Below are 27,258 nucleotides of genomic sequence, written 5' to 3'. Positions count from 1 at the left end.
CCCTCAAAGCTCTCCTTTTCTTTTGAGAACTTGGTTTCGCTGCATGGATTTTTCGCTGGGAATTGCAGTCATTTTACTAGAGTTGACATTGTGTGTTGTTTGCTTCAGGACTGTTGGTGAAAATATTGCCACCCACACACGTACTGCCAGGGTTATGCAGAAAGCCCAGGGTTAGACAGAACCTTTCCTTTATTTGTCAGATGAATATATTTTTCCCTTTTCTCAATTTTAAGTCACCTCTCGTGACATTAAGTCAATAAAGTGAATGGCTGGAGAATCCTCATTGTCTAACAATTGTCAGGTGGAATCTATGATCAACCATGTTGGGGTGCCTAGACTAAGAAGACCTTTACTGGCCTGAAGGTGGCTGATACCCCACTTTCCTTTTTAAGTGAAAGAATGTGAAATTTACCCATCTGCATCGCTTTATCACCCTCTGTCATTTGCTCCCGGGTAGGGAGAGCATTCTGACTTGGTTTGGCTCTGATTTTGCAAATGTGCTCAAGAGTCCCTGCTAGCAAGATTCCCAACAGAGACCTGATATACCAGACCTTTGATTACACAGGAAACCTTGCAGAAGGGAGAAAAAGTAATAGGTTTACAGCTTTTGGCCCCATCCTCCCATTCTATGTAGTAGAAAATGAAAAATGCCCGAATGTGGACCTCTGTTGCATAGGTTATGAGAGTTTAACAGCGCAGTTACCTGCCTGTCCTGTTTGGAGCTAGGGTGCCCATGGCTGGGTAAGAGATACTTGTCCGTGATATTGGACTACATGTTCAGACAGTGTTCCTACTGAAAGATTAAAAATATTAAGTCCCATGGCAAATTTAAAGCTGGTTGTCTTTGATCAAGAAGCTGTTTTCTTTTAAGTCATGACCATTTCTTCTTTTTCCTAAAATCTTGACTTTTGCTTTGCTTGTTGCTCAATTTTGCGGTGATGGGCGAGGTCAGGAACACACGATTTGTAGCAATAAACAATCAGCTGCCTTCCTTGCACCCTAATGGCTCAATGTGGTGAATTACAGGGCATGTCTTTGAGGCAGAAATACTGATGTCTTTTGCAGGGAACCAATTATACCAGAATCACCTCAGGCCACAGCACTCGGGCTGTGTGAGGCACACGGCATGTACTCTGGAGATTTTCCCCTTTGTTTCACCAGCCACTAAAAACTAATCAGGAGCTACTTTCTTATAAGAAGTCTGTCAAGGGTACCTTGAGTATCCTCTCCAAGGTTCATGCCAGTAATTTCTGGTTCTGATTTTGTAAGATGTGAGTTAACTAGCCACAGACAGCCTGTGAAAGCCTGAAAATAACCTCTGAAGATGAGAGCACAGTTTTTTTCTTTTTTTAGGAGAGCATGAATGCAGGCTGAACTCCTCAGAGCTGTTAGCATGACTGATGTGTGTACTATGGTTGTCTTTGGAGCATGACTGTGCAGGAATTGCTGGTTATAATTGCAGTCACATATCTTTTTTTTAAATAAAAGGATGCTAAACCTCTGGATGGTTCCAGGAAGGGACTACTAGAATGTCTTTGTAGCTTCATGATAGTCTATTAGACTGGATTCACCCAGTTCAATCTCGATCTTGTTCTACTTCTCAGAAAGGTGAATTGTGCCCAATAAAATTAATTCTAGTAAAGAATGTAACCCACAACTGGGCATGGTGGCTCATGCCTGTAATCCTAGTTACTCAAGAGGTAGGGATCAGAAGGATCAAGGTTTGAGGCTAGCTCTGGCAAAAAGTTCCAGAGACCCTAACTCAGCCAATAAAAGCTGCATGTGGTAGTGAGCACCTGAGCTTCCTGCATAGCTGAGTTGACAGGTGCTGGGCTTAAACAGCGAGACCTGCCACTCAGCCATCCCAGTTGACAGAAAGGGCTCTTACCCCTGAATGCTACAATTGTTTTAATCTGACTACTTGGTGTGTCTTTTTTTGGGGGACTGGGGTTTGAACTATTTGCCTGGGCTGACTTCAAACTGTGATCCCCCTGATCTCTTTCTTCTTAGTGGCTAGGATTATAGACAAGAGCCACCAGTTCCTGTCTGGTGTGTCGTTTATGGTGTTGTCTTCTATTTTGCAAACTCACTGCTCCAGTCTTGAGATCTGTGTTATGGGCACAGTTTATTTAATTTATATTCATGGAACCTGCGACATTAGACAGCATGTGACTGTCACTATTCTAAGTTCCATATTCCTTCTATGTCTTTTCCTATTGATTTTCATCAGAGATCCTGAGCCAAGGGGTTGCTGGTCACATTCAGCCACTGACAAGCTGTGTTTGGCCCATTAACTATCTTTTAAAGAGTTTGAATTAGATGGCAGTATTTAAAAATCCTTCATGTCAGGATTTCCAGCTTTTCTCAAAGAATCTGAAATGTTAGCCACACTAAACCCCAAGTCCCTTGAGGCAGCCACCAGCTGGGACTGAGTGCAGCTGCCCCATTCCAGGCATGGTCACATGACCTTTAGGATGCCACAAGCTCCACCACTCCTCAATAAGACAGAGTTGGCCTTTGACCAACCCAAAGGCTTAGGTCTTTGCCATTTGTCTTTGAACATGTTTTTCTTCATTGTTTTTCTTATAATAAAGACAAAAGTAAAATTTTTTGTGCTGTGCTAACATCAAAACCTGAGAAGATTGTCAGTTTATGATAAAACTGATATGTTTTCTTTTTAAATCACCTACTCTGCCCAGTAAGCCTGCCTTGCTCAGTTTGCCTCCCTGTAAGGGAGAAGGTGGTAGCTCTGATTTGACCTATGCTGACGAGCTGTCAGTGTCAGAGGATGCAAAAGGGGTGCTAGGTAAGACCCCTCCCTCCTGTTCTTCACCAAGTGATTGGTAAGCGGGGCACTGTAGGCATCTGGCATCTTTTATTATTATGCCTGACTCAGCCAAAGACGTAACTGGGGAATTGCTCTTCCCTCCCTTGCCTATCTAGAGGGAACCCCTTTAGTTCTGGGGTACATTATAGTTTTTTAATGGAGTTAACCAAACTGGACATGCAGACTGCTTTAGAACTCTGTTAAGTAACTGAATTTAACATCTCAACCATGTGATTTGAATCCTTGAGCCACCATAAAAAGTTTAGGAGGATAAAACTGATATGTCCATTTCACTCCAATGGAAAGGCTTCCTTCTGGAGGCTCATTCCTGGAAACCTAGCCACTCGGGAGGCAGAGATCAGAAGGATCAAGGTTTGAAGCCAGCCCAGGCAAACAGTTTGCAAGACCCTATCTGGAAAATACTCAACACAAAAAAGGGCTAGTGAAGTGGCTGAAGATGTAGGCCCTGAGTTCAAATCCCAGTACTGTTAAAAAAAAAAGCTTCTATCATCTTAGTAAAGCAGAAAGTGTCTCAATGTTTGTATTCTTGCTATGGTTATGCTTGATTTCAAAGATGTATGTTCTTTTACATAATACACTTTGAAATCTGTGTGGATAACCTTCGTGTAATAAATAAGACATTAAACTAGGTGTATCCTATGAAAAGGACTCGTTTCTCTGCATGCTTCAAGGCAGCTCTTTTTAATATGACAGACTAATTTCAGGGCCTCCTCCTTTATCCACAAAAGGGCTTTGAATAGCTCATTGCTCAACAGAGATTGCAAACTCAGTCTTCTCACTGCAGGTTTCATTCTGCAAACACCAGACCCTGAGTGGTTTTGAAGAACCGCTCTGAGTTTTCTTTCGGTCTTGTTGCTTTTGAGCATTCAGACCCTGTTCCCCTGTAACCAAAAGCAGAGCGTCCACTGACAAACAGCCAGTTCTCAAGGTTCGAGACTGGACTCAACATCTTTCCACGCGTTTCTGAAGTAAAATAAAGGTAAACAGAACGGCATATAAACTTGTTTCAGTGTAGCACCCTGGGGATAATTTCCTCTCTTTGGTAAAAGTAACAATCCTGGCTGTTTGTTGTAGAAACGGCAATGTTGTATCGTTGTAACAAATTATACTTAAAAATCATTTAGTGTGAAATTGCAGATTAATCCCATAGGGACCGGGTATTAACAACCCCCAGCCTTTGGAGCATACAGATGGCAAATCTGGGATTTACAATAGGAACAATCACTGATTACATGCATGGGTGTAACGGACAAAAAGACCTCCCCATCTTAGGCTGGAGAATACACTGGGGGTCCTAGCGCCTGACTGGTTTGGGACACTGAGTCCCTAAAAGTGTCCGTTTCATCACCTAATGTATGTGCAATTCTGCAGTCCATTTTGAGAGTCTAAAACTCGCCAAGTGCAAATGCAAAATGTTCTCCGAATTCTAACCCTTCAGAATTCTTCCCTGTGCCCAGCTGAGAGTCTGTTGTGGGAGCCAGCACCTGCAGCTCAGGAAAGACTCCCGTGCCCTCCGTGGGTGGGGGAGGGCTCACTGCCTCAAAAATTAATCTGTACCTGATGTGAAAAGGACTCCAAGTACAATAGGCCTGATTTGAAACTGTCATCCGCTGAGCCCCAGCTGAAAACTCCATAATGAGTTGAGTCTGACGTTGAGAATGAACGTGGTGTACTTGTTCACGCCCTTGAATACAGATCATCTTACAGTAGTGACCAGCCTGTATGGGCTGGGGACACTGAATAACCAAGTAAGGCTGCTTTCTTTTAAGCAATTTATATATCTTTTGTGTGTGTGTGTGTGGTGTTGGTGATGGAACCCAGGACCTTGTGTATGCTAGGCAACTGCTCTACTGCTGAGCTGTAACCAGCCCCCTGCCCCTCACCAGCCCATATTTTATTTTTAAATAATTGTTCACTAAATTTTTAAAGCAAGGAATAGTGGGCTGGCAATGTAGTTCAGTTACAGAGCATTTGCCTAGCATGTACAATGTCCTGTGCTTGATCTCTAGCCCCACAAAGCAAAAAAAAAAAAGGAGAAAAATCCAAGAATGGCCATTTCAATGGTAATTATTAGAATTCATGTACAACTTTTATCTACACTCAAATCTTCCCTGCAAATTTCTGGCTTGATTTCAGATGCATCAGTGAGAAATAGCTTTGTAGGAGAATAGACTCAGAGAAAAATAGAAAAGCCAAAATTGCTTAAAAGAACTCCACACACTTCTCTTGGCTTTTAAGGGTTTGCTTCTCAAAAAAACAACAGAATCTCTTTATCAAATGAGTTGTTGCTTGTCCCAAATAAATTCTTTTTCTGCACACCTTTTGGTTATAGAGCAAAATGAAGGCAACCCAGATGTTTCTGTCCTCTGGAGGAGAGGCTTTGTTTTCTTTGGGGTCTGGGCCCCACACAGGTTTCAGTGCTTATTCCTGAAGTTGGGGATTTGGGAAAGGGTTGGGCCAACTGGGTAGTAGTGACAATGTCTCCCTATTGGATCGACTAATTTCCTCTCTAAAAGGCTCTACAGCCCTGTCTTGAGGGGGCTTGTCAGTTTCCCAGACTAATTCTGGTCCTTAGTTCAACTACGTCTCTCAAGTGCTTGTTCAGAATCATCATCGCAGTCTTACTTGTCACCGTTATCAATGACATGAGTAACTGTGACTATGCAGCCAGACTCAGTTCTTGAAAAAGTCTGTTGCTATCAGGTTTGAAACACAAAGTCACAAAGTATCAGATGCAAAATATGTAGTTGTTAGTACACTTTTTAAAAACAGCAAGGATTGGGCAGATGTGATGAAAATTGTGTCATAACCAAAGTCTTAACTAAATATCCACGAGTGTATACTGATAGAAATGATTGAAGACAAACATTCCTTATAGAAGAATGGCAAGTAACAGCAGTAGGGACTTTTTCCTCCAGGAGGTGGAAATGAATTCTCCCCTGGTCCCCTGGTCCCACTGAGGCTAGTGTGGGGCTAGCCTCAGTGGTTCACCTCCAAAGACAGGAACATCAGAGTGGAGCAGCCTGGCACCTGTCGCCAGCAATTCCCATGGTCCTCATGTGCCCCTGGTGCAATGTCACGAGCAGAGCAGAGACAGTCCACCTCTGTGCCATCCTCTCCAAAAGTCCACAACCCCACGCTGCCCCTGAGAAAAGCCTCAGACAAACCAAACTTGAAGTGCATTCTACAACATACCTGGCCAGTGCCCTTCAAGACTGTCAAGGTCATGAAATACAAGGAAAGCATGAGAAAGTGTCTCAGACTGTCAACTGGGCAGGTGCAACAACTAAAAGCAATGTGGTGCCCTGGATGCTGCACCAGAAAGGGACAGTGATGGGAAAACTGGTGATTCTGAACCAACCTGCAGCTTAATTAATGAAATGTACCAACGTTGATTTCTTAGTGGTAAAAATCTGCCATGGTATTGTCAGAGATAACAATAGGGGAACCACAGGAGGGACAGACAGAAACTTTACGGCTTTGTGGCTTTTCTCGTCATTCTAAAACGACTCCAAACAAAGTTAATTTAAAAATCTATGACACATTATGTTCTTTTTTTTTTGGAACTGGAGTTTGAACTTAGGGCCTCACACTTACTACCACTTGAGCCACTGCCCCCACCCCTTTTTGCTTTAGTTATTTTTCAGGTTCGAGTCTCATGCTTTTGCCTGGACCTCCCTCTTGAAGCTGGGATAGCAGGTGCACACCACCATACTCAGCTTTTTGGTTGGGATAGGGTCTCACTCACTTTTTGCCAGGGGTTCCTTGAACCCTGATCCTCCTCCTCTCGACCTCCTGAGAAGCTGAGATTACAGGTATGAAACACTGCTCATGGCCCCCATGCTCTTGATGTATCCCCAAAATAATAGACAGCAGGAACTCGAACAGACATTTGTCTACCCATGTTCACAGCAGCAGTAGTCACAGTGGCCAAAAGGGGCAAGAGACCCAAGTGTTCATTGACAAATGGGTAAATAAAACAAACACACCATATTTAAATAAACATGTACACATAAGTAACACATGATATACACAGTGTGTATTAAGATAACAATACACACAATGGAATAGTGTTTAGCCTTAAAAAGGAAGGAAATCCTCTCATACGGGGCACAATGGTGACACTTGAGGACATTACGCTAAGTGAAATAAGCCAGTCACAAAAAGACAAATCCTGTACGATTGCCCATACATGAGGTTCCTACAGTAGTCAAATTCAGAGACAGAAGATGGAATGGTGGGTGACAAGGGCTGGGGAGAGGAGGGAGTTAGGGTTGAAGGGTGCCAAGTTTCAGATTGGAAACATGCGATAGTTTTGGAGACCTGCTGTCCAACAATGTGAATAAACTTAATAGCACTCAACTGTGCATTTAAAAATGATCCAGATGCTAAATTTTATTCACCATAATTAAGCATTTTATGTACAGGAAGACTAACAATTGTACAAGCAAAGGGAAACATTACTTAGCCATGAAAAAGGCCTGGTTCTCAGCCTCATTGCCACTGGCATTTGGGGCTGGATAATTCTGTTTGGGGATCTGTGCATTGTGTAGGATGGCCTACCCCTGAGATACCAGTATCACCCCCACTCCCACCCAGCAGAAGACCAAATCTCTCTCCAGACAGTGGCCAATGTCCCCTTGGATTCAAAGGACAAAACTGACTCCAGCTTGGACCTAGTAGCCTATTTATGTAAGACTGACAAAAACAGAGTTTTTGAAAAGTAACACAAATGTCTAGACATCCAGTATCCAATACTGCAGATACAAGCCCGATGGGGCTATTTGAATTTAAAAGTGAATTTAAATTTTCTTGCATTTTAATGTCATCAGTGTGCAAGTGTGACCTCACGTGGTTCATGAATACCGGGCTCCACAACACAGGTGCCATGGATCAGCAGCATCACAAACACGTCTGTTGGCAGGTCGTTGGCTTTAGCTTATCAGTGGTAAAATCTTTTCCAGGATATCGATGTGTGTGATGGAGACAGTGAAGCAGAAACAAGATCAACCATTAGCCATGGCAGTGGCCACGCTGCCTGTCCTTGCCCCAGTCAAACTAAGGGAGACAAGCAGCGGAATATCTCACAAGTCAGCTTCTGTCTTAGAACCTCTGTGCTGCGTTTGGTGAAGTGGAAGAGCTCCATCAGCTGAGTACAATCATGGTTAGCAATTTCCTCCCACTGTGCCATAGGGCATCTTGGCATCTTCACCCAGCTGGCTCTGGGGCAGGAGAAAATGTGCACAGAGCTGTGTGTGGCCAGTGACATTCTGTAGGCACATGGGAAGGGTGTCTGGACCATTCCCCCTGTGTCCACTAGCTCCCCTTACTGAAATGACCAACAGTAGCCATCCACACTCCCGTCTCCCATTAGGTCTCAGAATTGGCAAATGCAGACTCCCTTTCAAGACATTCAGGTCACAGAAGCAGACAGGCAGCACTGGGCGGGGTCTGATGGTGACAGAACAGTACCCCAAGACCTCCCATTTCACAGATAGGGTGCTGAGGCCCAGAGAGGAGGTAACTCAGCCACACAGCATGTGTGGCTGGGGCTTGAATAAGGAACACAGGGTCTGGGTAAAGGAAGGGACTGTTGTCTTTTTCTCTTTCCCCAAACCCTCTCTTTCCCATTGTCTCAAATTGGGTGACGCCATTCTTTTTTATTTTCTCTTCCCTTTTTATGTCTTAAAAGTTTAGATGTCAAATCACCAACATTTTACTGATCCACCAGGTTCCATCTGGTCTGGAAAACAGAACCACAAAAATGGTCTGGGAGAGTGGCTTGAGAGTGGGGTGAGGTGAGATGTTGGTACAACTTTGGCTGATTAAAAGATGACAGTGAGTTAGGGTTTGGAGAACATTTTAAGGTGCAGCATTAGATGGTGAACGGTCAGGGCACAGAGGATGTTTAGGGCAGTGAAAGAAGCCATTGTGTCTGATACTGTAATGGTGGATACTGTCGCCAAGCGTTGGTCCAAACCCATGGCATGGCCTTTATGGACTACAAACTTGGGAGATGATGGTTCAGGTTTATCCATGTCACCAATGGAGGGCTTGGTGAGGATGAGGGCTGGGGGCGAGGCTGTGCATCTGTGGGGGCTAGAGGTATGGGGGAATCTTTGTATTTTCTTCTCAATTTTGCTGTGAATGTCAAACTTCTTTAAAAAAGAAAGTCTTAGCTGGGGTTTGGTGGCTCACACCTGTAATCCTAGCTACTTGGGAGGCAAAGATCAGGAGGATCAATCAGAGTCAATGGGGTAAAAAATTTGCAAGACTCCATCTCCACCTCCAGAGCAAACTAGACTGGAGGTGTGGCTCAAGTGGTAGAATGTCTAGTTTGCAAGTGCAAAGTTTTGATTTCAAACCTCAATCCCACAAAAATAAAATAATTATTTTATTAGTATATAAGGTCTTAAAATGTGAAAAAAAAACCCAAAAAGTTTGCAACATCACAATAGCAACAAAAACCAACACCTAAATGGACATTAGCCAAGCAAAGCATATAAAAGATTTTTATGAAGAAAAATTTTCAAACTTCTAAAGGTCTGAAAAGGCAAGAATGAAGGGAAGATTTTATTTTTCATGGCTGGGGTAATTTTTTATTCTGGTAATATACAAGTGTACATATGTATAAATATAACAAAATTTACCATATTAACTATTTTTAAGTACACCATTCAGATTCAAGTACATTCATGCTTTTGTGCAGCCGTCATCACTATCTGCCTCCAGGACCTCTTCATCTTCCCAGACTGGAGCTCTGTCCCCAGGGCACACTAGCTGTCCCCACCTGGCACCCTCCATTCTGCTTTCTGTCTCTGAATGTGCTCGAGGAACCTCATGCAAGTGCAATTGCACGATATTCGTCACTTTGTGACCAGCTTATTTCTCTTAGTACAATGTCATCATCCACATTGCAGCAAGTGTCAGACTTTCTTTCCTTTTAAATTGTGGTGTAAATATCACGTTGTTTGTCTGTTCATCTGTTGATGGACACTTGGTTTGCTGCCACATTTTGGCTCCTGTGAACACTGCTGCTGGGGGCATGGGTGTACAGATTTCCATTCAAGCACCTGCTTGCAATTCTTTTGAATACATACCCAGAAATGGAATTGCTGGAGTGTCCAAAAATTCTGTTTTCCATAATGGCTGCTCCAGTTTACACAGCCACCAGCAATGCACAGATTCCAGGGTCTCCACGTCCTTTCTGATGCTGTTTTCTGGTTTTTGCTTTCTTTTTTTTTTTTTTATAACCACCATCCTAATGGATGACAGCTCCTTATGGTTTTGACTTGCATTTCTCTTACAAGTAGGAAGGGATATTCAATGGTGTGTGTCAGTTCTCCTTAAATTTCTCAACTTGATGAAAATTCCAATCACAATGATTAATCCCTCCCTCTAAGATACAATGAAAGCAGGGTGGAAGTGGGACAGCCACCTGAACAAACAATGGACAACAGAACCAAGGGTGGACTTGGGTGTCTGAGGCGTTACTCAAAGCAGAGCTGAAAAAAAAAAACAAAAACAAAACTTCTTCCTTATGTGAAAAAAATGAATTAGATTTGTGCCTCATAATTTGTACAGAAGTAAACTCAAAAGGGCTTGGAAACCCCAGATATAAATGGCTGAGCATAAATATGAAATGACAAACAAGACAGCAAGATGTTGGGAAGGACTTTTAAACCCCCATGAACACAAATTAAGTGCAAAAGTGGGTGAATCTATTCACCTAAATATTAAGGATTTATGTTCATCTGAAGACGTCACATACAAGCAACAAAGAACATGAGGTTCAGTGTAGACTTAGAAGTTAAAAAGAAACAATAGGAAAAAGGAGGGCCAGGCATTTCCAGAATGGAGAACCTACTGGATAATCATGGTTGATCAGTCTTTCTAACCTCAAGAAAAACCAGCATACTATAAGATTAAACAACAGTGAAATTATGCCCTACTCCCATCAGACTGCCTCAACAATGACAATGTAGAGGACAGGAACTGTAACCATTAAAGGAGCAACAGATGAGGGCTGCCACCATTATACAAAAGAGTCACAAGGGACACAATGACATTGTGCTGGTGTGTGTCTCAGCCATGTCAGTCAGGTTTCCGTTAGTTCAACAGCTACTGAGACAATCAACTTATAAAGAGAAAAGGGTTGTTTTGCTCACACTTCAGAGATCCCATCAGTCCATGTGGGTTGACCTCACTGCTTTAGACCTTTGATGACACATGTGGTGGGAGCACACAGTGGAGCGAAACCACTCGCCTCGAGGCTGAACCATGAAAGAGAAGAGGCTGGAGTCCCTGCAGTGCCCTTGGAGGGCACGCCCCTGATGACTCAAAGATTTCACCACCTCCCGGGAGCACCATGCTGGGATCCGAGCCTCTGACACACGCAGATCCAAACCATAGCACAATCCCAAGAAACTGTGCCCTGGTCCTTGAACTGCTGTTAAAGGAAATGGCAAGCTGCCTCAAACCTGAATTTGTGACTTTAGGGAAATGGTGGTGTTGAAATGTGGGCTACATGGAATTGTGTCTCACAATCATGAGCTAAAGATCTGAAGAGGATATTTTTTAAATGTTTGTTGCTGCATGAGACACCAACCCATGAGTGTTTCTATGTTCTCTGTGAAGATTTTCCCTTGACCGACCCACTCACAGCTCTTTAAAATGAATCCACTTTGCCTCCCATAGCTGCAAGGGAGTCTGGCAGCCAGAACATTTATTTCCAGCACTTAGATAATAGAAGACAGGGAAGAGAGGGATTCCATCCAGCATTCGGGTCACCAGTCCAGAGCATCTGCCAGGAACACTGACAAACTCAAAACCTCCAGTACTAAACTCAAAAACGGTCAGGCATCCGAGCAGAATCAATGGTTTCACTGGTTGTTTTGGTTTTGGTTGTAGTTTTGGTTTGGGTTATTTTTTGGATGTGGGACCAAGTTAAGTTGTGTCTTTCATTATATCCACAATGAACTGTCTCTGATTTCCAACACCACTTTCCATTGTGGAGCAAGGGACTAATCCAATTCCAAAGCAATCTGAGTGTAGAAGCATTCTACATTTTTATACTGTGTCTTTTTTTGTGTGTATGGTGGTTGGGACTTGAACTCAGGGCCTCATGCTTGAGAGGCAGACACTTTACTTGAGTCACACATCCAGACAATTTTTTGCTTTAGTTATTTTCCAGATAAGGTCTTGTGTTTTTGCCCTGGGGCCAGTCTCCGACCATGATTCTCTTACCCGTGGCTTCCTGTGTAGCTGTGATTATAAAACCCATCACCATCCCTACCTTCTTGATTGAGATGAAGGGGCACTAAGATTTTGCTCGGGATGGCCTCAAACCTCAGTTCTCCTGATCTCTACCTTTGGAGTAGCTGGGATCACAGGCATGAACCACCATGCCCAGCTATTTTGTCACTGTGACTTTTGTAGCTTTCTCCCCTCACCTGATCTAGTAGACATTAACCCTTGGGCCACATTTCCGCAGACGTTGTGAGCAATATCCACACCTGTGCACAGAATGGCAATGTTGAATTACTTCATACAGGTGAGTCTCGTGAAGCATTTGACTCGTCTGCTGGGGACAGAAACATGTGGGTGCTGAAGAGATCTCTGCTTCTCAGACAGTAGACACCGACCCGCGGGTCTTCTCCAAAGGCAGTTTCTGATTGGAGTAGGGTGGGAGGGGCTGGAATTGTGTGGGTCTCCATGTCGTGGACGGTGCTGACCCAGCTGGTCCCCAGATCTTAGGTAGGAAGGTTCTAGAAGGTCTGTTGCTTTTGAAAGTTCATCAGGTCTGGTTCATAGAGTCAGTCCTCAATGTCAGGGGCCTTGGCTCAAAGGCTGGAGTGAGGTAACTTGATCGTTGGACTCAGGTCATCCAAAGACTCACTTATTCTCACATCTGTTCCCTGGACCAGAGGCTGGAAGAGACTTGAGAGGCTGAAAGACTAGGCCTGGTGACCACTGTGCCTGCACTTGGCCTCCACATAGCTGGGCTTCCCTACAACATGGCGGCCCCAGGGCAGCAGACTGTTGTGATGGTGGCTGTGGCTTTGACCCAGCCCCAGGGGCCATCCACCTTGCCTTTCTGCTCATTCTGTTGTTAGAAGCAAGTCTCAAGCCTACTTAGACTCAAGGGAGGAAATCGGCCCCATCTTTTGAGAGAAGAGTGGCCGAGTCTGACAGAACAAATGGTGTGGACACACTGTTGCCACCATCTTTGGAAACTCCAGCCTACAAAATTTATTTTTAAAACGTTTCTTCTCTATGATTAAAATACTTTTAGGGCTGGGGGAGTGGCTCATGTGGTAGAGCCTGCAAGGGCAAGGCCCTGAGTTCAAACCCCAGTGCTGCCCCCCAAATAAACAAAATGCTTTCAATGAAATGCAACACGTATTTGATACAACTCTTAGATAATAAAATTGTCATTATTTTGTAATTTAATATCTTGCTCGGGGAACCAGGGGGTGAAGACAGTGGAGAACGCTGATTTCCTTCCAAATGTCCCTCCCCACGTGAGACAGCCTTAGCTCTCAGTCCTTTGAGGCAGACATGAGGCGATCGCACATTCATTTCTGGGTGGTGGCCCTGTCTGGAAAGCCCGTGTGTGCTGAAGTGCTAAGGCCTGGCTAAGGCGGCTGCCATCTGCCATCTGAGGCCTGTCGACATGCAGCAGTCCTTACCTGAGGGGCTGCGACTCCTTCAGCACAACCTGACCATCCGTCTGCACCTGGCCAGGTGAGCAATCCCATCGTTAACTGTGTGTGTTACTTCCTGCTGCTTCGCTCTTGGGCTCTCTCTTGGCCCGTCTTGGCTCTCTTCTTCCATTACCCAGGCTGAACTTCTGTGATGGGAGCCACACAATGTTCCTTCTGCCGAGTTCTGTTGCATAAGGAGTCACCTTCCTCCCTAGAACTGAGAGGGGTTGATGGCTTCAGAACCCAGCATCCCCTCCACACATGGAGGACGAGGAGGGAATTCGCTCCCGGCGCCAAGCTGGTCCCAGGCTCTGCAGTGGCCAAATGGAAAAACAAAAGTGCCTTCTTGTCCCTCTCCCCCCCCCCCCGCCCACAGTGTCCCCAAACAAGCGAGGCACTTTCTTATAAAATTCAGTTCAGCTTTAACATTCTGGGCCCTTGTGGCTTAACAACAGTTAGCTTTTATTTATTTGTTTAGATACTAGGTTTTGAACTTGTGCTTGCTAGGCAAGTGTTCTACCACTTCCAGTATGGCTTAACAACCATGCTAATAGCTAGCATTTACTGAGTGTTGCTCTGTCCTAAATGCTTTCTATGAACTAGCCCTGCTTTCGGCTTTCAAAAATATTTATTAGAATTATTTAAAGCTGGGCATTGTGGTTCACACCTGTAATCCCAGCTACTTGGGAAGCAGAGATCAGAAAGATCATGGTTTCAGGCCAGCCCCAGGAAAAAGTTAGCAAGACCCATCTCAACCAATAAGCCAGGCGTGGTGATATGTTTCTGTAATCCAAGCTACTGGAAAGCATGGGTAGGAGGATTGTGGTCTCTCTCAGGCTGGTCCTGGGTGAAAACTGAAAAATGACTAAAGAGAAAAAGGGGAGTCTGGGGGTATGCCTCAAGTGGTAGGACTTGAGGGCCTGAGTTCAAACCCCATAACACCAAAAAAGAAAGAAGGATGGATGACCTCTAAAATGTCCCATTTGTAGGTGTCTTGCTGTCGTTAAGATGTTGCAGCTCTCCCTGCAAAATTCTGGAAATGGTCACTGGAGTTTAACATATGTGCGATCTCCCTGAGGTGAGATGCACATAACACAAGTCAGCTGTTTAACGGGGAACAAGTCAGTGCCACGTGCCCCATTCGGGGTGCTGTGCAGGAGGTCAGGCTGCACAGCACCCTGTGAGCCCACGGCTCACCCCCTGGAAGCATTCCAGGAAACCCAGGCCCATCGGGCACCACAGGGTCCACAGAGCTGTGTGGTGGTCGTGCTGGCCACAGTCACTTTGAGTCTCTTCTCTCTGCACCTCGTGCCTTTTAATAAATCAATCCAAAATAACACAGTTATGACGCTCAAGTGACAGAAAATGGCCTTTCTTCCAGTGTGTCCTCCTCTATGGGTAATGCAGAAACCTAATGGTAATATGCTTCACTTTATTTTCTAAGTATTGCATTGTAAGTAATTTCTCTTTTTGAGCTTCCTTGATGTATAATTGATAAAAATTGTAGATTCTCGAGTGTACAATGTGATATTTTGAAATACATATGCATTGGAAATGATTAAATCCATCAAGTTTATTAGCATATCTTTGCATCTGCTAAAGTGAATCCTCACCACACAGAAAAAATGGCAGCCATTGGAGATGACTAATGGTTGTCCTGACAGATAGGTTGCACTGGCTCCTAGTACAATGAGATTAAATAGTTGGATCTTGTTCAGTTTTTTCAAATTAGTATATATCTTTAGAACCCTCCTTTGTGTGCACAAACCCTGTTCACTGGATGCCACGTTCAGCTTCGTCCCTGTTCTTCTGTTCCGTGTCTTGCCTTACGTCATGTGGACGCGCGGTACATGTGTGGTTTATACAAGGGTAGGCCCTAGGTCATAGGTCAGAAAATGCCCTATGGCCCACAGCTTGTTTTTGTAAATAAAGTTTTATTGAAACACAGCCATGTTCATTTGTGTTGTGTTATCCTCAGTTGCTTTCTGGCTATGGCAACAGAGTGGGGTGGTTGCTACAGTGTCCTCTATGGCCTGTAGAGACTTAAACATTTCCCATCTAGCTCTTCCCAGAAGACCTCACTGGCCTCTCCACAGGTGTGGCTGTCTCCTGTCCCTGGGACTCATGGGAGAGACCCTGTCCCAGGAGGACCAGAGAGAGCAGGTGAAGGGTCGGCTCGGTGGGAGTCCTGATGGATTTTGAATTGCATGGGGATTGGGGATTGGGATGTAGCCTTTTCTTATTCCCTTTGCTGGAAAACGAGTCAACGCAGGTTTCCATGAAACAGTTTAGAAAAACCGTGGCCTCTTGACTCCACCTTCACCAGTGCTGGCCTTTCCCTTGTATTTGTTCCACTCATGACGGTTAGGTGTCTACTGTGCATTCTTCACATCGCCTTGCGACACCTGCTTAATGACAGCTCATGTCACCCATGGCTCTGTGCCAGAGATTGCTCCAGGGTCCTTATGCTGTACTAGGACCAAAGTACGCTTTGCTTCCTGGAATTCCATGTGCTGATCAAAGCTAAGTGCTGGGGACACACAGGCCTAGAAGGTCAGCCGTGGTCTCTGTTCTTTGTGACGGTGATGGGAGAGGAGGAAGGTGATGCATAGGCGGGTGAATGACCAGATCAGTTCAGACAGCGGGGCACTGGGACAGAAAAGAAACATTGGGGCCAAGTGGTGAAATTCGAACCCAGAGCCTAGGTAACGATGGTGTCAGTTTCCTCTCTCAGTTGTGGCGGATGTTCCTGGTCACAGGTTGCTAACCCTGGTGGAACAAGAACTCTGTTCTTTCTTTCCAACCTTGCAGAACAGCAGCAGGGCTCTGTAGCGGAAGGCTCCACATCCTCAGATTCAACCAAACACAGAAAAAAAGTCTGTACTGAACATACAAACTTTTTTTTGTTATTATTGCCTAAACAATACAGTCAAACAACCATCAACAGAGCACGTGCCTCGTGTCAGGTGTTGTGAGGAAACTAGAGATGACTTAAAGCATGCAGGAAGATGCAAGCACGTAGTGCAACTCCCACACCATTTCATTTCTTTATTTTTTGTGCCTCTGGGAATTGAACCCAGGACCTCACATGCTAAGCACAGCCCCAGGCCCTACGTCATCTTGCAGAAGAGACTCAGCATCCATGAATTTTGGTATCTGCAGGGGTGCCTGGAACCACTCTTCTGTGCATTCTGAGGGAGGACTGTAAATCTAAATTTATTCCAAATGCACATGCGTTCATCAGCCACGCACACACGTGGACACACCTGAAGCCAGCAACACTGAATTTTCCAAGTTTTCTTTTGTGCATGTGTGCATGTGGCTTACACTAAACCCATGTTCTACCACGAGTTTCAGCCCCAGCCCTCACTATTCCTTTTAATTAACACATAATTGTTCATGTATACGGGGTACAGAGTGACAATTTGGCAGACGAGTATAATGAGTAATGATAAAACAGAACACTTAGCATTTCTTGCTCCTTAACTTTTCCAGTGGTTTAAAAGCAGTCACTCTTGAAAAGTTTTCAGTGACAGGCATGCTGTCTGGCTAGCAATGCCCAGCTGAATGTGGCAGGGTGCAAGTGGCCAGGGGACACTGCTCGTGGGGCCACTTTAGTGCTTTGGGAGCCACGGGACTTCCTACTTCCGTATTTAGTAACTGGATTCAGAAGGGCTTCGTGAGCTTGAGCCACTCGCCCTTTGTGGCCAGGCCTATCCCAGTGACCCCTACCCGGACCCCTGTCCCAACGCATCTGTCAGAGAAAAATGAGTGTGCTTCTGGGACGTCAGCCCTCGTTACCTCTAATTGGGTCTGGCGGCTGGAGACAGGCCTCATTATTTTTAATTGGGCCCATCGTTCTAGAAGGAAACACCGTCTCATTTTATGCAGATCATGCCTGGATATTCGATTGCAAGTTCAAAGTGAAATTGCATTGTGGGATTTCCAAGAAATCACACTGTTTTCTACCCTTTTCTTCCCTGCTGTCATTTGGAGCTGCAGTCTCCGACTGTCACACTGAAAATGCTCATTGAGTCAGGACTGGCCGTGTCTGTGTCAGGGTCTTAGCATCCAGGTAGGTAGTGGCCATGCCAGGTGCCCTTAGAAACTCATGACTGTTGCAACACTCAGCAATCGGACGGATTGCTCACTTAGGTATCACCTCACTGTGGCTATAGATGTGGTTCCCTTCTTCTTTTCTTTCTTTCTCTCCTCTCCCTCCCTCCCTTCCTTTCCTTTCCTCTCTTCTTCCTTTCCTTTCTCTTCCCTTCCTTCCTTCCTCCTTCTTTCCTTCCTTCTTTTCTTCCTTCCTTCCTTTTTTCCTTCCTTCCTACCAGGTCTCCCTATGTAGCCCAGGCTGACCTTGAACTCAAAATCCTCCTGCCTCAGCTTCCTGAGTGCCGGGATTACAGACGTGCACCACCATGCCTGGTTCTTGCACTATTGATTTTAAGTTGTTCCACTCCTAATATTTACACCATCCAAGATAGCAAATAATTCTTCTTGTTTTGTAATTAAAAATCTACTGAGCACCTCATTGATTATAGGACCCATTTCCTCCCCAAAAAAACGGTGGTATCCTTGCAAAACCCTGGTGGTCTATTTCACTAAAGGAATCATAGTTTGATCATGTGAGTAGACTTCATTGAAGCAATCCCCTTTTTTTTTTAACTATTATTTGTAAACCTATCTTCCTCAGATATGCCCCAACCCTGCTTAGACAAGCTCCAATGGCTTCAGGGCTTCATGAGGACTTGTTCCCATTCCAGGTACAAGTCTGAAGTTGGGCATGACAGAGTGCGGACACACAGGGTGGGGGGCTCTGACACCCCACATGCTTTGCCAAACATTCAGACACAAAGTCTAGGCCCTTCTTGCAGCCTCTGTGAGGAAAGACCCCCAAGCAAGGGTCTTTAGCAGTGGCCTTTCCTTGCCTCGCCTCTTGGAATACTTCTTTAGGCCTTTCAGGAAAGATAGAAGGGGCCAGGGCTGGCCTTCTGGGGACTGTGAAAAGGTCTGGGAGGCAGTTGTCAATCCTTGCACCTCCTGTGCCATGATTTCCAAAGGTAGCTCCCATATGACAGTTGGGCCAAGTCTCTCTGTCTCATTTATTCTTTGTGCTTTTATATTTAGGAACTTCTGAAGCCTATAGACTGCTCAACCTGGCAGGGTTTGCCACCTCCTTCTGTGCTTGAGACTTCCCACGCCTTCTCTTCTCCAGTAGATGAGCCTGATTTGGGGGCTGATCCTTCAGATGACAAAGGTGCCATGAAAAGCTCTGGAGTCACCCCCTCACACACAATTTCACTTTCTGTGGTTTCAGTTACCTGTGCCTGGAAGTATCAATGGAAAATTCCAGAAGTAAGTAATTTGTAAGTTAAAAATAACTTCTATTCTAGTCGCTTGTTATATTGTTCTGTTATTAGTTGCTGTCGTTAGTGCACATGTCTAGGGAAAACCACAGTGTGTGTAGGAATGGGTTCTATCTATGGCTTCACGCCTGTGGGGGTTCTTGGAATGTGTCCTCATAGACAAGGTGAGACAGAGGTATAGGGGCCTGTCACAGATCTTCCCGGAGTTATCCTGAGCAACTGTAAACTTCGTCTCCATCTTTCAAGAAAGGAGAGGGACAGGACTCTTTCCTATTGAGAAGAAGGCTAGAGTAATGTCAGATTGGCAGTTAACATCTACAGACATCAACACTGTTTTTTCTCGGTGTATGTAAGGTGTGTTTATGGCACCAAAAATAAGCCCAGTGTGCCTCTTCACCTTCGACATTTTCCCTTTGCTGAGAGGGAAATAAATGTAACCATGTGGCCTAAGTTATAGGAAGACAGTTCGGTCAAATCACAACAAAACTCCTTCCTGAGAACATTCTCTAGACTTCCCATCTGACTTTCTAATGTCAGCATCTCCAGATAAATCTTTCCCAGAACAGGACCAGACATGAGGTATTTGGTCACATTTCTCTCACAGAGGGGCTTCTTTGCCCCTCTGGTTGAGGAGGGAGGGCATCGAGGCTGGTCTGCCAGGATGAGAGCCCCAGGGTCTGAATTACCCAGTCTCCTTTGCAAAGCCAGAGTGTCCTTATCTTTTCCACTTTATGATAGCATGTTGGAAACCGGTTAGAATCATTGTGTGTCTCTTGAAAAACTCATTTCAACACAAGGTGAGATGTCATGGTGGTTTCTATCACATCTGGTGAAGCAAGCCTCCTGAGGTAGAATGGGAGAGTGTGGAATACGGAGGCAGGTTCTGCAGCTGACTTTCTGCAGAGAACCAGGCACCTCTGTTTTTGTTTCCTGACTCTGTGAACAGAACCTGTCTGTGGATTGTAAGGAAAAAGCGATTTAAATGGGCAAAGCACTGACTGGCCACTGTGCCTGCCACAGAAAAGGGTGTGCCAGGATTGGCTATCATTCCTGGAGGGCAGTGCTGTAGTCGTGAGTCTCAGTCCACACTAAACCAGCCCCAGGTTTAAGCTGGACTTGACCGGTGTGCTTGGAAAAACTGCAACACTTCCAAAGGTAAAGGGGTGTCTAACAGAGAGCCCGATTCTTCCAACCAAGGACCGAGGGTGGGAGGGATGGTCCTCTCCTGCCATGCTTCCTTGCACTGTCTTTATTGCATGACAGGCTGTGGCATTTTGGATGAAGTCCTGACTTCAAACATGAATTGTCGTATCCCTCATCAGAGCAGCCATTCTTATGTAGAGGATGAAGCACTGAGAGCTCCCTGTGTCACTCCGTTGAGGTCACTGGCCGGCCACTGCAGAGCATCCTGGTGTGGATTTCAATGTGTGCACATGCAGATAACCCCAGGGACCCAGCTGAATGCCAGGGTTTCTAAGCAGGGCACTGTAATTGGTATTATGTCCTGGCTCAATGAAGGGTTTCTTTAGTCTTGTTAATCTCAAAGAAAACAAAGAAAAAAGTTTTGAAGTTCAGATGGTACCTAGAGGCCTTAGTGACGCTATGCAGAATCATGTCACCCCATAACAATCAGGCACCACACAAACCCTCTCTAACAACGCTCTTCCTCTTTCCACTTTTGTTCTGCTGCCTTGGACCGTAGCCAGAGGCATAACTGTGGTCCTACTGAGTGCTGGGTCATGTACAAGCAGCCTCAAGCACCTTCCTGCAAACTGGGAAATAGATATTTTCAGCACATTTTTTTTTCCCAGATAAGAAACTGAAGTGCGGAAAGCCATGGACAGAGCCAGCTCTGCAGTGCTAGGCAAGGCTAGCCACTGAGCTACACCTCACACTTAGCATTCTTGTCAGTCCTATAACCTAATTTTCTTCTCTGTTTATAATTTTTTGGTTGTTTTCGTAATAAGAGCATCATTGAGATATCCACATACCGTGGAACATGCCCTTTTAAACATAGGGTAGCAGGTTTTAGTATAGTCACAACATGTGCGACCATTAAACTATCCCAGAACATTTTTTCTCTCCCCAAGAAACTCGTGTCCTTTTCCCTCAGCCCTTGGCAACCGCTAATCTAGTTTCTGTCTTTATGGATATGCTTATTCTTATATAAATGAAATCATACAATATGTAACCTTTTGTGTCTGTCTTAATTTACCCAGCATAAGGTTTTCAAGATTTATGCACCTATGTCAGGATGTCATTTCCTCTTTATGACCGAATAATATTCCATTGTATGGATATACCACATTTGTTTATCCATTATCAGTTGATCGACATTTTTTTTTCATGGTATATTACTTCGCCTCCATTTCTACATGGTTCTTTCTTACTGTGTTCTGTAAACTTTTTTTCCCTTTTTTGATGATATTATACGGAATTTCTCTTTCCTAGTGTAAAAGGAGCCAATTATAGATGAGAAATAAATTTATCAGGTAAATATCTTCAACCATATTGTACAATACCATATTTCAGTCTACTTCTGATTTTTAAAAAACAGCTTTGAATCTCAGTGGGACTAGGATGAGGGTGAGGCAGTGAAGCACTTACCTCAGGTTCAAAGTCAAGATAAACTATGTCTTAATGCATTATTTTAAAAAGAAAAGTAATGCAAAAATCCATGATGAGTAGAATATCGAAAATGTAAATAAAGGAGAGTCAGCATCTAGTTGAACCACACAGCGTAACTGACCTTCAGAGGACTAATCCTCTCTCAAGTTTAGAGGACGTTCAGCTACAATGCAGGATCTGGAGATGGAGCCCCCGTGCCTGAGCTGCTGCAAAGGCCAGGGTGCCAGTAAAACATTTGCAAAGCAAGTGAGTCTCAGATGTGGTTTCCATGATGAAGTCGAGTGGGAAGAGAGGGATTTTTTTTTTTTGTCACCAAAGGAAAGTGCAAAGAAAGATGAGATCATGAAAGGTTCACTATAATTAGCCTTGTGGTGATCATAAAAATACTAAAAATCAAATCTGAAGTCAGAAGAATGGTTTTAGATTTTTTTCTTCATTTTTCAATTTACTTGCAAGAATAAGAAAAGTGTGGGAGTCGGTGTGGTGATGCACATCTGTAATCCCAGCACTTGGGGCTGAGGCAGGAGGATCACAGTTTGAGGCCAGCCTGGGCTTCACAGTGAAGCACTATCTCAAAAAACAAAAACAGAAAGAAAGCAAAGTGCAAGCATGCAAATAGTACAAAGAAGGCCCTGTGTCCTTTTCCTTGGTTGCCTATTGTTCATCCTGATGGCATCTGACTTGTCCTCACTCCCAAGTCACTCCTTTCCAGTGTTTCTTTTTCTTCCTCAATAGGGTTCAGTCGAGGGCCAGGTGTGCATTTAGTTGTCAGAGCTCTTTAGCCCGAAACCTTTTCCTTTGTGTTTTATAACGTTGATATTTTGGAAGAATGTATCTTCCCACCCCTGTTTTATTAAAAGAACATTCTTCCTCTGTGTCTTCTGATAATTCCTGCCATGACCCTGCAAAGGCGATGTAGCTCTCTTCTTGGGGATCCATGCCTGGTCTGTGGGCGTTTGCCCCACATTGGCGAGGCTAACTTTTGACGCCAAAGCCTTGTCTGGCTTCTCTACTGTGCAATCACCAGTTTGCACTTTGCAGTTCATCTGCAGTCCATGGAACACTGCCCTGGACCTCGACAGAACATCCTCCAGCTACTTGGGAGGCAGAGCTATCAAGACCCTGTCTCAGAGATAACAAACAGCAGGCATGGTGGCCTCTCTGCACGATGCTCTGCCTCTCTGCAGGCCAAGAAACACGGAACCAAGAGACCACGGACAGAAACCCCTGACACCATGAGCCAAAATAAACCTTTCCTCCATTAAATTGCTTTTCTCAAACATTTTATTACCGTGATGTCTAACACAGCAAGTTACTCGGTTTTTGCAATCTAGAACTTGTCCCTCTGTAAAATGAGGCTATTATTATTCTTTTATTTGGTGGAGGGTGGGGGAGTTGAAAAACTGACTAAGCAGCCCAGACTGGTCTTGAACTCACAGTCCTCCTGCCTCAGCCTCTCCAGTGATGGGATTACAGGCATGTGCCACCATGCCTGTCAACTCAGAAGACTCTTACAAGTCGGGTGCAAATATATACATACCTTGCTTGTCGCCTATTGAGCACATCCCACACAGAAAAGCACCGGAGAATCATTTTATCATCTGACCATAATTCAGGTTGATCATGAATGTATCAGAAGGGACCAAATACTAATTACACTCCCCTTTCTGTCTCAAATATACTATCGTGAGTCTGAGTAGCAGGGGTTGGAGGTAGGGCTAGTTGATCCATGTTAAAAAGCTTAGAAAGTTGCAGTACAATTTTCCATTTCTATAACTATTGTTTTGGTCCGCATACTGTGTTGGCAGCATTGCAAGGTATTACTGTAATTTCAGATTATTTAAACTTTCTTTTTTGTGTTTGCTTATACTTACGAGGTGTTACACTGTGACATGTACTAGAAGGTATAAATGACTGGCCATGGTGGTACCTGCCTGTAGTCCCAGCTACTCAGAAGGCTGACGGGGAGGATTGCAAATTCAAGGCCAGTCTGAGCCACACGTTGAGACCCCTCCATCTATAAGAAAAAAAAAAAGTAGGTAGGAACAATGAAAATCTAATCATATCGGATAAAATTTCAGAAACACAAATCTTATAGTGCCATTTTAAATTAAAAATACAAAGAAGCTAATTAAACACAAAAAACATTGTTTTGGTGGCATTGGGGCTTCCACTGAGGACCTCACCCCTGGTAGGCAGGTGCCGTATGGCTTGAGCCTCTCCACCAGCCCTATACTATTTTTTAAAGTTACATTCTTAGTGGTGCTCTAGGTATCACAGTATGCATCCTCTCAGACTAAAACACACCGTTGTGCAAGCATCACCACAGTCAGTTTGATGACATTTTCATCAGCTCCCAAAGAAAACCCACACAGGGTCTGGGCGGCAGAAGCGAGATGAGGAAGGGCATCTTTTGGAAGGTGTCATACTAAGACGCACACGTTGTACCACCGCTGTGGTTCCAAGGCCTGCCACCTTCAGAAGTCGACCTGTGGCAAATGTGGCTACCCTGCCAAGCACAAGAGAAAGTGTAACTGGAGTGCCAAGACTAAGAGACGAAATACTACAGGGACTGGTCGCATGAGGCACCTAAAAATTGTCTACCGCTGATTCAGGCATGGATTCCGTGAAGGTACAGCACCTAAACCCAAGAGGGCAGCTGTTGCAGTATCTAGTTCATCTTGAGAATTTCAGTGACTAATTACACAATAAATGTTTTGGTTTTGAAAAAAAAAAAAAACCCACACAGACTGGCCACTCCTCTCACCCTTCCCCCATGTTTGCAGCTCCCACCTTTTGTCTATATGGATTTGCCCAGTCTGGCCATTTCTTGTAAGTAGAGTCATATGGTGGGTGGTCACTCTTCTAGCTTCTGTCAGTCAGCCTCATGTCCTTAGGTTCATCTATGTTGTAATGTATATCAAACTTTATTCTTTCCTCACGCTGAATGATCTATTGCACAACTACAACATGTTTTATTTATTTTTCAGTGGATGAACACTTGTACAGTTCCCTTTATTGGCCACCATCCATGTTACTATGAATATATGCATATTTTTGTGTGAAGATATATTTTTATTGCTCTTGGGCACACGTTTAGGGTCATATGGAAACCTCATACTTAATCATTTGAGGAATTGTAAGATTTTCTGAAGTGGCCTTACCACTTTCATTTCTATCAGCAGTGTATGGAGTCCTAACATCCCTATATTCTCAACACTTACTGCCTGAAATTTTTTTTTCTTTTATTATTTTTTATTGCCTGGCATTTTGATTAAACATCAATGGAGGTGACTGACATGTTTGCAATTATTTGGTCTTTCCAATAAGAATGCTACAGCCATCTTTTTACCTATCTCAGTAGGGTTCTGGATCTTTCATTAGAAAGGTCATATAAGCCTCTTCTTAATGTTAGTGCTAAACAATTTATTGCCTGTGTAGATGAGGTTTTCTGGCCATTTTCTGTTAGAAAATCTACAGGCAAATGTTTCTTGTTTCTTGTATTTATTTTGTATTCAGCCACTTTGCTGAGCTCTCTGTCATTCTAGGGTTTTTTGCATTGTTTCTCTTTACTTTTCCTGGTACGACATCACTTTATCCAGAAATCTCCTAAGTTTGAAAACTCTTAAGTGAAACAGTAGTCAATGTTCCCTGACTCTTCTTTTTTTGTAGGACTGGGTTTTGAACTCCAGGCTTTGTGCTTGCAAAGTTGGTGCTATTACTTGAGCCACACCTCCAGTCCATTTTGCTCTGGTTATTTTGGAGATGGGGGTCTCATGAACTATTTGCCTGGGTTGACCTTGAACCATGATTTTCCTGATCTCAGCCTCCCATGTATCTGGGATTACAGGAATGAGTCACTGGTGCCTGGATCCCTGACTCTTCTTCTATGAACTCATTTTGGGTAGGCCTATAGTACATCTCTGTGTTTAAATAATAAACATCACCCATCTTGGACACCCAGAACCATTGTCTGTAATGATAAGAGGTTTCTAGACAACACAACCATGTGTTTCCCCCCAGCTTAAAAAGTATAAAATTGGCAGGTAAGAGCCATTATTTTGAGTCTTTACTTCAATTCCTGCATGGAGAAAAGGAAGTAATTGTCCCTTTTTCCCACTTCTCCCTACTTGATCCTATTATACTAAAATAAATCCTTGCTAAAACTTCCACTTTGTGAAACTGCCACTGGGAGACATCTTAAAATTCTTTTCACATGTGGATATCAAGTACCTGTGGTTTTGCATGAAAACGTGAAGCTGTGGGAACCTCCTCACACCTCCTCCAGTGAGAGAAAATTGGCGAGCCAGCCAGGAGTTGAGTCTCATAAGGTATGGAGAGCATTTAGCATTGGAACTTTTCTCTCTCTAAAATCTGTCTCTTAGCCAGAGTGGAGGTTTTCTTTCACCTCTCCTACTCCACAGCTTACCCCTGTCTTCTTTCCCAGACATGAAAAAGAGGAAAGAAGAGAAGTCCTGCTCTTGTCTTTCTGTTCCAACAGTCAATTTTTTTCAGTCTCAGATATGGTCCTCTGCTTTAAACGTAAAATCAACTGGGACTCTGAACGGCATGTGGTTATGTGTCGGAGCTGTTTCTCTGTCCTTACCTCCTGGATTTGTTCCACCTAATGCTAAACCTCTAAGTCTGCCTAAACTCTCTTTACTAAGTTTTCTTCTTTCAGCTTTGCTTTCGAGATGGGTTGTTTTCCCCCATCACAGACAAATCAAGACTAGGGATGGAATGGATCATGTCCAGGCCACCATGGGCAGTGGCCCCAGCAAGCTCACACCCTCTCATGGCCAGGACACCATGCAGTCATGGGTGTGGGCCCACTCCCTCTACCCTCCCACTCCACAATCAAGCTCATACAAGTCATCTGTGCAGTCATGCACACCATGGTGGCCTGCTGGGGCCCAGCACATGTGCCTAGGCAGTGGTCCTACAAACGCCCTATGAACTTAAAACTGGGACCTTGCTACCCCAAGCCATGGCAGCAGCTAAGAGGCAGAATGACAACCCACTTATTGAATACTGCTGTGAATTTAAAGAGGCATTTGGGGTTTTGTGATCACATGATTATGTCCCCCGAAATGAACTCTCGAGGGGCTAATTCATTCTACCTTTTCCATGCTTCCTACGATCACTGGGTCCCCACCAGTGTCAGTGGAGATGCAGTCCTTCTCATGCAGAAGTCTGCCCCTTCCCTTCCTGCCTGACGTGCAGATTCTGATTTCAAAAATCAGGCTCCAAAAGGAATTACTGGAGATCTAAGTTTTGGTGTTTATAAAGACACACCATTTACTAAGAATTAGGATCCTGTTCTTCTAAACCCTGTTTTAAGGTGCCTAGTTGCTGGATTCTTTAGCTGGCAGGGAATGCCAGGTCATCTTGAAAAGATGCTGGATTGCCATTCTGGGACAGGGGACACCACTCTCACAGGATGAAGTGAGATTATTAATCAGTCACTGAAGGAATAGACACATCTGTCTTGTAAGGTGGTGGGTATGGTAGCTGAAGCCTGTAATTCCAGTTTCTCAGGAGGCAGCAATCAGGAGGATTGTGGTCTGAGGCCAGTTTGGGCAAAAAGTTTGAAAGATTTTATCTCAACCGATAAAAGCTAGACATGGTGGCACGTGCCTGTAATCCCAGCTACGTGGAAAGTATAAATAGAAGGACTGTGGTGCAGGTTGGCCTGGGCAAGACT

At 44.3% G+C, this 27,258-nt stretch overlaps 1 pseudogene; it reads left to right on the top strand.

Annotated features, from left to right (window-relative positions):
• Positions 1 to 13,523: 13,523 nt before the first annotated feature.
• Positions 13,524 to 24,274, top strand: LOC141418820 (large ribosomal subunit protein eL37 pseudogene; annotated as a pseudogene).
• The last annotated feature ends 2,984 nt before the right edge of the window (positions 24,275 to 27,258 follow it).

Source organism: Castor canadensis, chromosome 18 (assembly GCF_047511655.1).
Source record: "Castor canadensis chromosome 18, mCasCan1.hap1v2, whole genome shotgun sequence".
Classification (NCBI taxonomy): domain Eukaryota; kingdom Metazoa; phylum Chordata; class Mammalia; order Rodentia; family Castoridae; genus Castor; species Castor canadensis.
The sequence above is the reverse complement of the archived record's forward strand: the minus strand, read 5'-3'. Positions and strand labels throughout refer to the sequence as shown.